This window comes from Chelonia mydas, chromosome 9 (genome assembly GCF_015237465.2).
Source record: "Chelonia mydas isolate rCheMyd1 chromosome 9, rCheMyd1.pri.v2, whole genome shotgun sequence".
In the NCBI taxonomy this organism is placed as follows: Eukaryota; Metazoa; Chordata; order Testudines; family Cheloniidae; genus Chelonia; species Chelonia mydas.
Genome location: NC_057855.1, coordinates 63,361,830 through 63,377,586, shown reverse-complemented (window position 1 = coordinate 63,377,586; position 15,757 = coordinate 63,361,830). Strand labels below are relative to the sequence as shown.

At 54.5% G+C, this 15,757-nt stretch overlaps 1 protein-coding gene across 1 annotated transcript in view; it reads right to left on the bottom strand.

Annotated features, from left to right (window-relative positions):
* Positions 1 to 15,757, bottom strand: part of FRMPD3 (FERM and PDZ domain containing 3) — a 146,088-nt gene that overhangs the window by 65,108 nt on the left and 65,223 nt on the right. Inside the window, exon 2 of the mRNA XM_037909522.2 lies at positions 14,018 to 14,107. The gene's annotated coding sequence lies outside the window, so the exon portion shown is untranslated. The remainder of the gene's footprint in view (positions 1 to 14,017; positions 14,108 to 15,757) is intronic.

Sequence of the window (15,757 nt, the reverse complement as noted above, 5' to 3'; positions counted from 1 at the left end):
AGATGGAGGCCAGAGCCTCAGAGTTACTTAGGTGCCTAACTCCCACTGAAATCAAGAGAACCTGGGCCTGATTTCAAGTCCCACTGCAGCTGGTACCAAGGGTTTGCTACAATCAACCATGAAAAAGGGATCAAGAAGGGAGGTTACAGTGTCAGGGTAGAGGGCAGGCGTGCTAAGCAGTTGCAATGGCAGCTCATGCCCTTCTAGCTGTGCTTAGGGCGGGTGCCTATTTCTGCTGTGCATTTACCTGTCCTTGTTCAGTCTCATCCTGGGAGACCCAGTCTCATCAGGGATGCTTCAAAATTCCCCTCAACTCCTTGCTTAATCTCTCTGATAAGAGACAAACAACGTGAGGTATTCTATTTACTGGCCATCTACATTATCATTGCAGTAGAATGGCACGAGGCAACCGCCCTGACTTTGGGCAGGGTTTGGGACACTCCGGATGGGAAGAAAACAAAAACCTCCACCCACAGCTTCCATTCACAGACAATGGTCCAAATGCAGCCCCGGCCAAAGCAGGCACGGCTCCCGCTGACATCAAAAGGAGATGCATCCCCTGGTGTCCTGCATGAATCTGATCCACTCAGGATTGGTGCCTGAGAAGCCAGCGATGCTTTCCACACATGAGCTCGCTAGTATAGTCTCAGGTTGCACCAGTGCCTCCCCTTTCACACTCTCCTAGCTCCTGCTGGCTGGTAAAAACACATCTGTCTGTGCCACATTCTCCAGTACCTAGGACACATCTGTGGCCTCATGCTCTCTCTTGACTTAAAATCCTCTAGTCATCTAGCCTGCATGGGCACTCAGGAGACAGTGTCCCAGGACAGGCTCAATGAGGAGGGCAGTACATGCCCTACAGTGGCTCTACTGATCATCACGTCTGCAGTGCCTCAGCAGCCACACCGCACTGGCTATGTTCCCAAATCCTGCCCCAGAACTCCAAGCCCTGCTCAGGCATACAGTGGGGATGCTCCCAGGGTGTTAAACAGCTCACAGTACAGCTGTCCTTACCAGAGGGAGGCTGGAAGCCGTCCATATCTCTAGGCCACAGAGGGAGCCTGAAAATGGCTTTCAGCACTGAAGGCACCGATTACAGAGCTAAGGCCCACAGTTACTCCTTGCCCTCTACTAGCACCTTCCATCCCAGCAGCTCAGTGCACACTACAAACCTTAATAATCTGGCATCACGGTGAGGCAAGTCAGCACTATTGCCAGGTTACACATAGGGAAACTGAGGCACGGAATGGTTTGGTGACTTGCCCAAAGACAGTGACACACCTGAGTCTAGAACCCAGGAGTCCAGACTCCCAGTGTCCTGTTCTAGCTGCTAGGGCACACTCCTTCCCCATAACTGTTGGGAACATTTACCTCATGATGACCACGCAGCATAAAGCACACTGCTACCAACACCCAGGCACCACGAGATGCAGCAATGGGATGGAATCAAATTCCCCTCAGATTTGTGCGGGGTGGAGATGACACATCAGGAGCATGTCTCCCTCCATCCAGGAATCTGCTCCACCCAACAGGCACAGGGGGACCAACTGAGACCCACAGTAGTGTAAGCAGGTACCACTCCATGGACTCCATTAGAGTTGTGCCTGCTTACACCATGTCTGAATTTGTCCCACGCACATTGCAGCGGCGTGTCATGCTGCAGAGGAAAACACGTAAGGAGTGAGAGGACTGGTGAGCTTGGATCTCATAGGCCCCTGGGTGATAACGCCGTCGGTGCTGTGTCAGGGCTGAGGGCATGGTGCAGGGAGGGTCCTTCTCTCTGCTAGCGAGCTGTGAGATACCCATGGGCCTGCTAGGAAACTGTGTCACACAGAGAATGGCGCAGCAATAACCTTCCTCCCAGATGTTCAGCAGGGAGGGGAGAAGTGGACAGACAGCAGGGAAGGAGAGAGGAGGAGATGGAGAGGCACAGACAGAGTGATGGGGGAGAACAAGACACATAGGACACAGAGCAGGGCTGGATTCAGGTGATCCTGTGCCCTGGGCACACTATGGCTCATGGTTGCACCCTCCAAACCCATGCTATGGCCCCATCCAGCACTTGCAATGGCAAGAAGTCTGTCCCCTCCCATACAGCCAGAGACATCAGCATTGAGCCTCTTGCTTCTCCAAGGCGTGGCAGCAAAAGGGGTCCCCCACAAAAGGAGACGGAGTAGTGGCAAAGAGCCTCCCAGCTCTGACCCCTGATGCTGGGCTGTATCTGCTGGGGTGGGTAAGCCAGGCCTGCTGCACACTACTCTTCCAGCCACACTCAGACCCCTCCAGTGGGGTGGCCCCCCAACTCTTCCAGGTGTAGCTACCATCCCATTGGAGATGCATGGGGCAGCTGCACCCTAGAGCGATCATATCAGGCTCTCTGCAGACTCAGGTAGAAAAAACTTTATTATTTTTTAGTGCAAATTAAGATTCTGATCACATCACATGAGTCCAGGAGCTGGGGTTCCTGGCACAGCCTATAGTGCCTTTGCCTTAATCTGGACTTGGCAGAAAGTAAGAAAGGGAGCGTGAGGCACACAGAGAGGGGAAGAGAAACCAGTGTAGAGTGTGGGTGCATCTGGACACTGGGCAGAGGCTGCAGACGCCTGAGAAACCCTCAGCATCACAAGCCTTGGGAGCAGAGAGCCCAGTTTTACTGACTGCTAGTCGCAGACACACAAGACCATGCCAGGCCCTGATTTCTGTCCCTGACGCTGAACACTGGAAAATAAATCTTCCGTGCTGTGGGAAATTATGACATTTCAAAATTTGTTTTGTTCCAAATCGGACCAAAACATCGACATTTTTCAGGGAATGAAAATGCCAAAAATGTTTGATTTGGAAACATTGAATCATTTTGTTTCGCTATGGTAAAAACAGTTTGTTTAGATAATGTCAAAACAAATACATTTCTTAATATGTCAGATACTATTAAAATGCTATTACAATTAATCATATCAACACTGAAACAAAAGGAAATGAACTGATAAAACGGAAATGAAACAATAACGTGAAAACCATTTGTTCTCAATTCAATCCTTTCCTGTCAAAAACGTTCCTGAAATCGACTTGTTCTCACATGATGTTTCGAGTTCAACAAAACTGCATTTGCCAGTGGAAAACTGCTCCCGTTGGAAACTGTACACCCAGCTCTACTGAAAACCTACTAGCTGCCTTCCCTCCTCAGCCTGGAGCTGAGACAGACTGAGCAGATGCATGTTGCTCTGCGTGGGAGCTCTGGGTCTGCCATACTCAACCAAGCATCTCGCTCACCCTGCTCAGAGCCACCCAAGCACATGGGCTTGAGCTTGTGGTAAGGGTCCTGGCCCCAAGCCACCGAGGGAGAGGAGGGTGGGAAAGGGACTCCACTGGCAGCTCAGCTGGTGAAATCCTCTCCCCTCTGCTCTTCACAGCCCTCAGCCAGCCAGCCTGGTGAGGATTCTTACTATGAAAAATTACCTGGGGAAGTGCTAGAGCTGGCTCCTTCAGTTGGTCCCTGATAGCCTACCCGTCTCTGACCCCATCCATCAAGCAGAGGCGGCAACTGCATGGCCTGGCCCCAGGCGCCAGCCTGATGGATGGGGGCTCTAACCTCAAGCTAATTTAGAAAGCAGAAAAAAAAACCCAGCATGTTCATCGAGGCTGGGTCTTTTTTCATCACGTTGGCACCCCTGGAAATGTTCTCAGAGCCAAGACAGGAGGAAGAGCCAGGGCAGAGAGACCTGCTGACATCCCGGCTGCCCCTTCTAGGGAGCCCAACTGCTGCTAACAACATAGCAGCCTCTTCTTCATTACAGGCCCCTCTTGCTGCCTGGGGGTAGTGGTGCTGCTCCCTGGCATGAGGAGAAATGGACTGTGGAGCCCTGGGGCTAAGGAGCAGGACAGAAGAAGAGTCTCCATAACAAGGCATGGTCTCTGCATGGCAGCCTGGAGACCCTCGAGGGAAACCCCTGCCTCCTAATGCGGGTGGCAGGCAGGCAGGGACCCAGAAGCAGTCCAGGGATTCTCAGGATCGAGCCCTGCTCTCCAGCCCTCCTGTCAGCAGTATACAGGGAGCATCAGGAGAGGGCCCTTTCTGAACCACAGCTGATGGAGATGTGCGGCAGGCTCCCCAGCAGTCAATAGGGCTTTGCCAGATCACAACAGCTGAGGGTCAGGCCCGTGGAGTCCCTCAGGGGAGACTCCAGCTCCAAAAAACATGTGCTGGCAGCATGGGGCTAAGGAGAGAGCCTCTCTCCTGGAGCCAAGTATGGTAGCACAGAGCTGCCTGACAGAGACTCTCAAGCCTGGACACCAGGGGTACTGGCACCTTTGGGTGAGACCCTGAATACTGAACATGGGTGGAGGTGTCACGCGGGCCCAGGGGAGAGACTCCAGATCCTGATCACAGAAGCTGGTGGTGCAGGGACCCACCGGGAAGATCCCCAGGCCTGAACAGAGCTCCTCAAGAAGGAGCCCCATTCCTAAACTCAGGTGTCAGCTACACAGGGGCACTTCGGGGAGACACCCAAACATAGGGGTCAATGGCCAGGCTTCGTCTCTGCCAGGCAACTCAGAATTTCTATTTTCTAGGGGATCCACCAGGCAGGCTCTCCATCAGGCTTCCTATTAACCTGAGGCAGGAGTGCTTGGGCTCCTCCTGCTGTGCCCGGGTATGAATACGCTGCAACCGGGAGGTGGAACAAAAATCTGGCTTGAGTACTAGCATCAGTGTAGCCATGGCAGCACAGGGGGCGTCAGCCCGCGTATGAATGTATGGCGCTAAGCAGGGCTGTATAGCTCGTGCTGCAGCAACTTCCCTATTGTTGTTACTTGAGCTAATTTCAGTCAGCATGCAGTGTGCAGGGCCTAAGGATATGTCTGCCTCCTGTGGGGAAGGCTTGGGGGCTGCTGCCGAATAGGAAGCAGGCTGCAAATATGCCACACATCCCCGGCTTCAGAGGGGTATGGCAGGGCTGCCAATGGTTCCACACAACCTTGCCCAGGCCCCACTCTCTAAACCTCATTCTGAGCTGGAAAGGGTCCCTCCTCCAGCATGCCCGCTCCTGGCTGGACTCCGCTTCCGGCCCCTCCATGGGAGGGGAAGAGCAGGACTGAGCACAGCAGGGCTGCATTTTCGTCTGTCTCGTTGCCTCCAGTGAACTCCCCAGTAACCGGATCAGCTATTTTCAGTGAAAAGTGTCTATTTCTTGGCAATCTCCCTGGAAGATGAAAGACTCTAAGAAGCTCAGGAGAGGATGTTCAGGAAAGGGAAAAAGGGAATCATCAGAAGGAGCAGGAGCCCGTGGATTGATATTTAAAAGGTGTTATCTCTTTTCTAATGGGCCCAATCCATGCACAGAACTCTCACGGACCTCCATGAGCATTTTGCATGTACAGATCTTGCAGGATTGGGGCCAAAGTTACTGATCCTGCCCCCCCCCAACCCTTCTTTTCTGCCCCAAACACCCCAAAGGTAAACAGAGCAGCTGAAATCCTGGCTCTCCTGCAGAACACAGTATGGCTCCCCCATCTGCCAGACTGCACTCGGCGTTCTCCTTGCAATGCATGTGGGATCCAGAGCACGTGCGGCAGGAGAGCTGGGAAATAGCCAAGAACAATTTTTATAGAGAACACATGGCAGCACCAGCCTCCCGTCCTGGTCTCCATCTTGGATGGGAGCCCACAGGGGCCCTGTTATTTAGGCTCTAGAGGACTGATAGCTGGGGTGAGGCTAATTCCACAGAACAATGCTGCCCTGACGCTGGCTGTGGTGAGGCAGGATAGGTGCCCTCATCAGAATATGGAATCCAGCCTCTTCCTCCTCACCTGCTGCCAAGAGAAATGGCAGCAGAACACCCCGCCCAATGGAGCCGGATCACTCTGGAAGTTGCTCCCACAGACTCAACGAGTCAGAAGGAGCTTACCCGCTCTGCCTGTAGGGCTGTACAATGTGTAAGATGCTCACAGTCTGGTCTGGGTGCAAAGAATGATCTATTCCCAGGCCAGTGGGGAGCTGGACTGTTGCAGACGTCAGTGTTCCACGGAACAGCAATGGCTGCCCTTGCTGCTGGTGGGGGATCCAGGTACACCAGTTAACAGCTGGAGCAAGAGGAGGAGTCTAGAGCTGGGTTCTCAGCTGATGTGTCAGGGCGTGGGACCACCCAAGTCCTTCCCAGATTGCTCAACGGGAGGAGGGGGTTCCAAGAGGGCCCCAGGATGGAGAACACAGAGACCCACTGCTCTAACATGACGTGAATACACAGCACATCTTCGCAGCGCCTTCTGCACATTATGTAATCACCCTCTGCAGTGCCCCCAGCTAAGAACTAGTGTCCCCACTTCACAGGTAGGCGATTGGCACCCCAGAGAAGCACCTTGTCCCAGTGCCAGGGTTAGAACCTGGGAGAAGGCCTGTCTCCCCAACCTCCTCACGTCACCAGCCCACACTGTCTTCCTGCAACAAAGCGGAAGGAGGAGGGTAAAAACAGGAGGCCTCTTGAGTCTTTAAACAGAAAGCCAGATTGATCTGCATGTAATGCTGCGTTCCAGGTTCCTACCTCGACTTGAGCTGCATATGGAAGCCTCAGCAGGGGCAGTCCCCATGCAAAGGGCTGGGAAGGGGTCAGACGGTGGGGCTGGAACGGGTAGGTCCCAGAGAGCTGTAACCTGCATGCAACTAAAATGGCCATGACGCCAGGGGGAAGAGGGCTGGCTGCTGAGGCTTTCATTAGCACCAGCATCCGCTGCACTCCAGTCAGGATTTATTAGGAGCATTAGGAAGAAAAATATAATCAATAAAGGAAAGCACTTCAGGATGGTCAGTTATCACAGAGGCACTCCGCTCTCAGCTTCACGCTCCACATCACAGCCCGCATTCAGGTCTCGCCTTCGGATTTCTCCTCCCTGAACCGGCACTCCCAGCTGCTCATCCCTCCTCACCCCCACCACGGCTACTCAGCTCACTGAGAGCTACGTGCCCCCCACCCCAAGGGAGCACTCAGTGAGCCAGGAGCCTCCAGCTGGGAATGAAGCCACCAATTTTGTCCACCCTTTTCGTCGTCTCTGCCTAGGCCTGTGGGAAAGGGCAGCACTGAATCCAGGGATCCCCCACGCTCTGTGACTCTCACTGTCCTCCCCAGTTAGTCTTGGCCCCCAGCCATTTGGTCAGTTTCTTATTCCCACCATGGGTGCCAGCCATATCCAAACACTCCATCGTGTGGCTACAGCAGCTCCAGGAGGGCACGCTGGGAAGCTGCCACTCAACCCCCTGACTGTAATTTTACCCCCTTGTGCCTGTACTGCTATCAGAGCCCCCACCCTGCCTCATCAGAACAGCGCCCCTGCAGCCCATCAGCCTGAGGGCATATCTACCTGCTGCTGGTGGCACGCACTTTGACCAGCAGCACACGAAGGGTCAAGCTGAGCTCCCTGCTGGAGTCAGCTACACTGCTGGCATCACTGCATGCCAGGTCAGGCACCAGATGGCAGCCATGAAAAGGCAGAAGTGTTCCAGGCTTTTAGTGCTGGAGCTCGCAGAAGGCAAGCAATGTTCCCCAGAACAGCCAGAAGTCAGAGGTAGAGAAGTTAGCAAGGCAGCCAAACGCAGCTGTAAATAATGAAGCGGAAGAGGCAGCCTGGCTCCCGGCAATGAATTCGGCGCCTGCCGCTCAGCCTGCAGTTTTTAAAATGAAATTGATATCTCAGCTAATGATGTGAGCAAGAAGGTGGTTAGAGGGTGCAGTTTGCTCAGGACAGGTATGACTGCATCACTGCAGCTCTCAGAAGGAGCCATGCATGAGTCCAGGCTGCGACAGCCCATGGTAGGCCAGGCCGTCATTTCCCAGAGGTCAGGTTTCTTCCACCACACTCTGCCATCCCTTAACAATCTGCGAGGCACTTAACACCTGCCACATCACCGATCCAATTGGGCTGGCTCCTCCACCTCATAAGTGCACAGAGCTGTATGTATGAGTAAAACCCACAAGTGCTGAGCCAGACTGGGAGCTTGATCCTGCACTGATGAGAGCACTGCTAGGCCCCTCCAGTTACTCCTGCCTCAGAGCAGAAGCAGAGGGGAAGTGAGGTCCGGTGGCTTTGACACTAGCATGGGAGGCATGAGACCTGGGTTCTATGCCTGTCTGTGTTACTGATCGGCCACAGAACCCTGGGCAAGGCACCTTCTCTCTCTCCGTACCTCCGCTGCACCCTCCCTCCATTTAGATCAGAAGCGCTTTGTAGCAGGGACTGTCTCTCCCTAAGTGCACAATGGGACTTCTAGGGGCTACTACAACACAAAGAGTGGCCACAGAGAGGAGTCTGGGGCCTCAGCATGGTGGAGGTCGGATTTAGGTCAAACTTCCCTCAGATGTGTCCTTGCTCCTCCCTTTCATTACCCTGCAATAAGGGCAAGGGAGTGGCTGTGGCTCAGAGTGGGGTTACAGCTACTCCTGAACCCTGCACTCACAGGCAGCCCCTGCTCATGCTCGCACTGGGCACAACCCCCCTTGTGCACCACGCAAGGACGGGGTGGGTCAAGCCCACTTGCTCTAAGAGCGTGTGTAGGGGTGGAGCCTGTATTGCTTAGAGCACCAAGAGACTGGGATCAGTTCTCAGCTCCTCAGCTAGCTCAGAAGACGTTACCTAACCTGGCTGAGCCTTAGCTTCCATCTGCAGTGAGGGTCTTGTGGCTAAAGCACTGGGCTAGTCCCCAGCTCAGCCGCTGACTCAGTGTGTGACCATGAGGCGGTCACAGCTCCTCTCTGCCTCCGGCAAACTGGGAATAAGGCCACACTGGGTGCTGGAGGCAAGGCTGACCTTTCTAGGTCACTGAGGTCCTTGGCTGAGAGATGCTCCAGGAGTGCATAGGGCTATCGCCAGGAGAGCACATGTTGTCAGAACAGGATAGACAGAGGTCCTGCGAGGGAGGGGATACCATAAATCAGCTGATCTGGAGGGACCCACTCCTGTCTCTGGAAGACTGGTCCCTATTCCTCCACAATCTGCCCCTGACTGTATGCAACAGAACTGGTTGCATTTAAATGGAGCTGCAGCATGGCAGGAATAGAGGCTACTCAGCTAACTGCATGCAAGAGGCACCCACCACTCTGAGCTTGGGCAGCACCCTACTGCCCCTCCCCTGCCCCCCAGACCTTTGTCCCTACGGGGCTTGTCCTGAGGCTGTCCCCACGACACCTCCCGGATTTGCACTGAGTCACCGTTTGCTGGGCCACAAGACGCAGCAGCCTTCAAGCACCGGGCGACACAAGTCAGCTGCATAAACATACCCAGGCAAACTGGCCCCCAGAGGACCTGTCGGACAGACTGACATTGATGCTCTGCCCTTCACACCATCTACTTTATTTAACCCCTTCCTGCACAGGCTGGAATTTGGCTCCTGGATCCCCCGGTAGCTCTGAGCCCCAGTATCTTGCCCTACCACCCCTTCTGCTTTCTCCCCTTCTCTCGCCCTCTACCCCCTCATGGTTGGCACCATTTCCCCCAACAGCACCTCCTTCTGGGAGGAGACTGGCACAGCCACACTGTCTCATCCCTCCTGCTAAGCGCCTTCCGGTAACCAAGCAGCTACAGTGACGTGAAGTTGGTCTAAGAGCACTCACCTGATGCCAACAGGGTAGCGCGTGCGTATGTGCTGGGGGAATGGTAGGCAGTATTTATCCTGCTGACAGGCAGCCTGGGCAGTGGTGGCATTATGGACATGGCTGGGTAGCTTTCCTTAGAACTGGTCAGGGAAGGGCACTGTTTCCATTGCTCTGAGCTCCCCAGACAAGCTCTAGCTAGATTGCTCAGCGCACAAAAGCCTGACGTGTGTCCAGACACCCCACTTTGCTGCCTCCTCTTCCACCTGTTTTGCTCCCTCTCCAGGCCAAATTCAGTAAGTGAAACTCCATTTTGTACAGCCACGACTGACTCCCAAGTCCTCTTTTTAGCTCCCTTGTCCTATATCCTCCCCCATCGTCCCTCCCCAAATATACGCACTGAGGAGAAAAAAAGATGGATTCTAAAGCACCAGCCTCAAGTACCGGCCTGACAGACAGCTATCTGGCAGGGCAGATTTTCAGGGGACCTCCACTGCCATCTAGGCACCTGAACAAGTAGCCAGAGTCTCAAGCGCTGTGCGTGCTGGGGACTGGGTTCTTTGGGAACTCTAGCTCCTGGGGCCATCCACACAGTGAGGAGAAGCCAGCCCCCCTTCTAAAGTGCTGCATGCATTCCCGGAGGAACAGAGCTTTAACCAAGAGCAAGTACACTAAACTGGGAGGAGTGGTAGATATGCTGGAGGGTAGGGATAGGACACAGAGGGACCTAGACAAATTAGAGGATTGGGCCAAAAGAAATCTGATGCGGTTCAACAAGGACAAGTGCAGAGTCCTGCACTTAGGATGGAAGAATCCCATGCACCGCTACAGACTAGGGACCGAATGGCTAGGCAGCAGTTCTGCAGAAAAGGACCTAGGGGTTACAGTGGACGAGAAGCTGGATATGAGTCAACAGTGTGCCCTTGTTGCCAAGAAGGCCAATGGCATTTTGGGATGTATAAGTAGGGGCACTGCCAGCAGATCGAGGGACGTGATCGTTCCCCTCTATTCGACATTGGTGAGGCCTCATCTGGAGTACTGTGTCCAGTTTTGGGCCCCACACTACAAGAAGGACGTGGAAAAATTGGAAAACGTCCAGCGGAGGGCAACAAAAATGATTAGGGGACTGGAACACATGACTTATGAGGAAGGGCTGAGGGAACTGGGATTGTTTAGTCTGCGGAAGAGAAAAATGAGGGGGGATTTGATAGCTGCTTTCAACTACCTGAAAGGGGGTTCCAAAGAGGATGGATCTAGACTGTTCTCTGTGGTAGCAGATGACAGAACAAGGAGTAATGGTCTCAAGTTGCAGTGGGGGAGGTTTATGTTGGATATTAGGAAAAACTTTTTCACTAGGAGGGTGGTGAAGCACTGGAATGCGTTACCTAGGGGGGTGGTGGAATCTCCTTCCTTGGAGGTTTTTAAGGTCAGTCTTGACAAAGCCCTGGCTGGGATGATTTAGTTGGGGATTGGTCCTGCTTTGAGCAGGGGGCTGGACTGGATGACCTCCTGAGGTCCCTTCCAACCCTGATATTCTATGATTCTACAGCAGGAACATAATGAATGAAGTAACAGGCACAAAAATAACCTCTCATTTTGATAAACAACCCAGCCCCCAGATTTATTCACCAGGAGAAGGGGCCGCGGCCTCTCAGGTAGGCACCCACAGTAGTAAATACTTGACAAACTAAACCACAGTGTGAAATGCCCTCTAGTGGCAGTTTAATTATAACATCACTTAGGACTGGAAATTGCCTTATGGCTCCGGGGTAGTGGTGTCTATTAAGGAGACATGGGAGGGGCTGTGTTTTTGGAGAGTAGGCTGGTGGATTGAATGCTGCCCAGCCACAAGCTCTGTGATTCTTTGCTCCGGCGCGTGTAGCAGTCACCACAGGAATGCTCATCTCATGGAATGGTAGGTTCCCTTCTTTGGCGACTCTAGCACTGGTAAAGGCAATACCTGCCAGCAGCCATGGTTTGGCCACACGTTGGAACCCATCCGAGCAACATGCTGTCCATCCCTGCTGATGGGCCAGGACTGTGTGGCAGGCAACAGCTACAGGCGGCTGGCTCCCAGCTCTCTAACCACCTCTGCCCTGCTGTAGAAAGCACAGCTCTGGTGGCTGGTGCAGCGGGAGCCAGCTGCCTGCAGCAGAGAGGTAGCCAGCAGGGAGCGACTGCTGCTCTTTTTAATCTCCTGCCCAGCTGCAGCCGCAGGACAAGCATTCCCCCCACGGGCATGCCAATGTGCCCCCTTGACGGCTGAGAGGGGAACTCAGTCTCCAGGGCCCACTCAGTCACTGGCCAGTCAGTGCCCACTGTACTGAGGGTGTTAGTGACGAGGCCAGGTGTCTTCCTGGGGACTTAACTGAGATCCACCAAACTTATCACACATAAAGCACCAAATGGACAGCAAATGGGAATGACCTTCAGTCACTGCTTCCTGGCCTGCATTCATCTCAGTAAGCCCATCCCCATGTCAGTTTGCCAAGCTAGTCAGAGCCTAGTTCTCGCCCCTTCCTAACACTTGCTTTACTACTTCCCTTTGCCAGCCAGCATCTCACCCTCCTCTAGGACAGTATAACACTAACGAACCTGCTTCAACCGGAGCAGCAGGTCCACGGAGAGGAAGCGATGGCCAGAGAGAGTGAGCAGCATCTTAATAACCCTGTGAGCAGCATCACATCTCATTGAAACATCATCTCCTGCTTGGGGCCAACATCACGGGCAAGTCTGTAATGCTCACAGCTCGGGGTGGCTGTGCTGGGGATCACATGCCCATGCATGGGTATGTCTGCCCCAGGGGACTGCACACCTGACTGCATTACTACTACTGGGATTATAGGAGCACCAAGAGACCCTCACCCTCACCTCAACACCCCACTGGGCCAGACACTACGTATTTGCACATAGGAAGAGACAGCTCTTGCCCTGAAGAGTCTGCACTCCAAACGGAGACAGAGAAAAGGTGGGAGGGGAAACTGAGGCACAGAGAGGGGCGGGGACTTGCCTAAGGTCACCCAGCAGCTCAGTGGCAGAACTGAGAATAGACTCAGGTCTCCAGAGTCCCAGCCCAGTGCTCTGTCCCCTGAACAGATGTTTGTATCTGTGTGTGTTAGACCAGCCTGCCCATTGGCGCGTGTGTGTTATAGCACATGGGTTGTATGTTCACATGCTACAGAACTGTCTGTGTGGGGCAGGGACACTCTCGTGCATGCATGTATCCAAGGACCCTGGGCATGACTGTATTCTAGGGACCAGTATCTCTATGCAGAAGCATATCAAAGACTCCATGCAGGGTGCTCATGTGCATGGATATATTTGTAAGAGCCCTGGGCATATGTGTGCGAGGGGTGGGGGTATGGACTTAACACCATGTGTGTGCGCGGGTACAGGGGCTCTGTCTGTATCCAATGAAACCCGTCTGAATGCCTCTCGGAGAAGGGGGCTTGCCCGATTTGCAGATCCTTCCAATCAATGTTTTCCTATCAATGCTGGAGGCTCCCTGCATTTCTTCTCAGATTTGGAGAGGTTTCAGGTTTTTCGTTCTCCATAGTTAGATGTACAGAAGCACCGGATGAGAGTGAAACCCTTAGAGCTGCCGTTATGCCTAAAAGGCTTACCCTTCCGTTCCGTACACAAACAGAAAGCAGGGGGATGGATTACTATGGAGCTAGCTGGGGAACCCTAGGACTGAACGGTCCCTGAGCCCAAATTCCTCTCACCCTTGCAGAGCGAGAAAGGCCTAAAGGGGACACTTTGACAGCCTGAATTCCCCCTGCCTCTGGAACAGAATGAGGTCTCCTGATGGAGCCATGAAGGGAAGCCCAGGACTGACTGGGTATGGGGAATGAAATTCCATCCTTGATTCAAACAGGGAGGTCTCGAGTGGGGCAAAGCTAGGTGCCTTGCGGGAGCAGGTACGGACAATACCAAGCCTCAGAAAGACAAACAGCTCACTCCCTCCTCCCAGCACCCTTCTTGCAATGAGCAGGAGGCAAAATCGGCATTTGATTCCCTCTGCTCCTTTTCCCCCTTCAGCATTTTGGAGTCTCTGTATTGCTGACAGGTTAAGTGGCCGACAGCCTGCCTGGCAGACCATTTCATTAAGGACTTGATTTAGTTTCTCCCTCTCTCTCTCCCCCTCTCTGTGACTCCAATAAATCTGACTCTAATGAACAGGGACTAGTAGTGCTTTAAAAGAGATCGAGAGCTGCCACCGATCTGCCTGCACGACAAACACACACACAGCGGAGAAGGGACACACGGCATCTCACTGCAACATTCTAGCCATCACTGCTGCCAGGTCTCCCCCAGCCCCAGCCCCAGCCCCTCCCCTGGGCTCAGCGGAGATGGAAATATTTCCAAAACAAAGCCAAATATAATAAAAGCTAAGAGAGTCTTGTCTACTTACGAGCTGCTTCGTGGTGCATGATACTCACTGTCTGCTCCCTACGGCCGAGGCGGCTGGCGGGATACTTGACCTCTTCCTCTGTCCCCTCTCTTTGCCCAGCACGGACGGACCACGGCGTCTGTGTAGAAAGAGAAAGATCACCCCAGCCTTAGAAAATCAGCACCTGCTGTGACCAGAATCTTAAAGAAGCCGGCTGGCTCAGCCCCAGAACCACGGCAGGGAGCGAGCTGGTAAACACAGCAGCCTCTCGCTCGCTCTCAGATCAGGAAGCCGACACCGGGAGCTAGTACATTATACCCACCAAGGAGCAGTGACCTGCAGCTCACCAGTTTCTAGGTGGGGCCGGCAGCTAGACCCCAGGACTCACACTGTAGGCTGGTGGAGCAGGTGTCCCCTTCAAATTGTTTCTGCTGCTTTGTTTCCCCAATGGGGGGTGGGTTTGGGCTTGTTCTAACAAGAGGTGCATTAAAAGCCGGGGCTGGAATGGCTCAATCAGAGACTTTGCCCTCTGGGCTGAAGGTTTGAATTCAGCCTGGGGGGGCAGGGACCAAAAGCCATGGCTGTTCGACGGCAATGTGAACTGAGTTGGTAGGTCTCAGCGCAGCCCCACGTGGGCAGGGGGCAGCAGCACAAAGGCCAATGAGCGAAAGGGTCGTGGAGACTGACCTGCCCTGGCACCCCCTATGGCAGAGGTGGGCAAACTAAAGCCCGCGTGCCACGTCCGTCCCGCGGGACCGTCCTGCCCGGCCCCTGAGGTTCCGGACAGGGAGGCTAGCCCCCAGCTCTTTCCCTGCTGCCCCCTCTCCCTTGCAGCAATGCCGCCAGGCGGGCAGCGCTTCGGCCCGCCACTCCTGTCAGGCAGCACGGCAGTGTGGCTGGCTCCAGCATGGTAAGGGGGCGGGGAGCGGGGGGGGGGGTTGGATAAGGGGCAGGGGGTCCCAAAGGGCAGTCAGGGGACAGGGAGCAAGGGGCGGTTGGATGGGGCAGAGGTTCTGGGAGGGGCAGTCAAGGGGCGGGGAGCAGGGGGAATTGGATAGGGGGTGGGGTCCCAGGGGGCAGTTAGGGTCAGGGGTGTGGATAGGAGTCGTGGCAGTCTGGGGACAAGGAGTGGGGAGGAGGGGGGGTTGGATGGGGTGGGGTCCCAGGGGCCGGAGGGTCTGGGAGGGGGCGGTCAGGGGTCAAGGAGCAGGGGGGGTTGGATGGGTCGGGGGTTCTGAGCGGAGCAGGAAGTGGGAGTAGGTGGATAGGGGGCAGGGGCCAGGCTGTTTGGGGGGAGACAGCCTTCCCTACCAGGCCATCCATACAGTTGCGCAACCCTGATGTGATCCTCGGGCCAAAAAGTTTGCCCACCCCTGCCCTATAGGGTCCCTCCAGGCCAAGGCAGGGAGAGACTTGCAGTGCTGCTGCCTGCACTGTATCCGTCCTGGGACACACCACCCTGGAGCAGGTGCTGGCAGCAGCATTCCACTCAGGAGATCTTTACGCAGTGGGAGGTGAGGAAGGCCCTTCCTCCGTGGGGCTACGGGACCGCACTGCCCATGAAGACATGAGCAGAGGCTTATGGGGGGAGGCACTGCGCTGCTTAAAGCAACATCTCCCATTACAAGAGTGGAAAAGGAGTGGCTGGAAGGAGCAGAGGCCACTGCTGCGGGGAAGGTCACACTGCATGACAGGCACTGCTATAACTGTGAGGCAGCTCACAATGCTCCGACAGGGCACTGCCTAGCCGGCTTCAGTGGGGCACTGCCACAGGGAAGCTCACACCGCC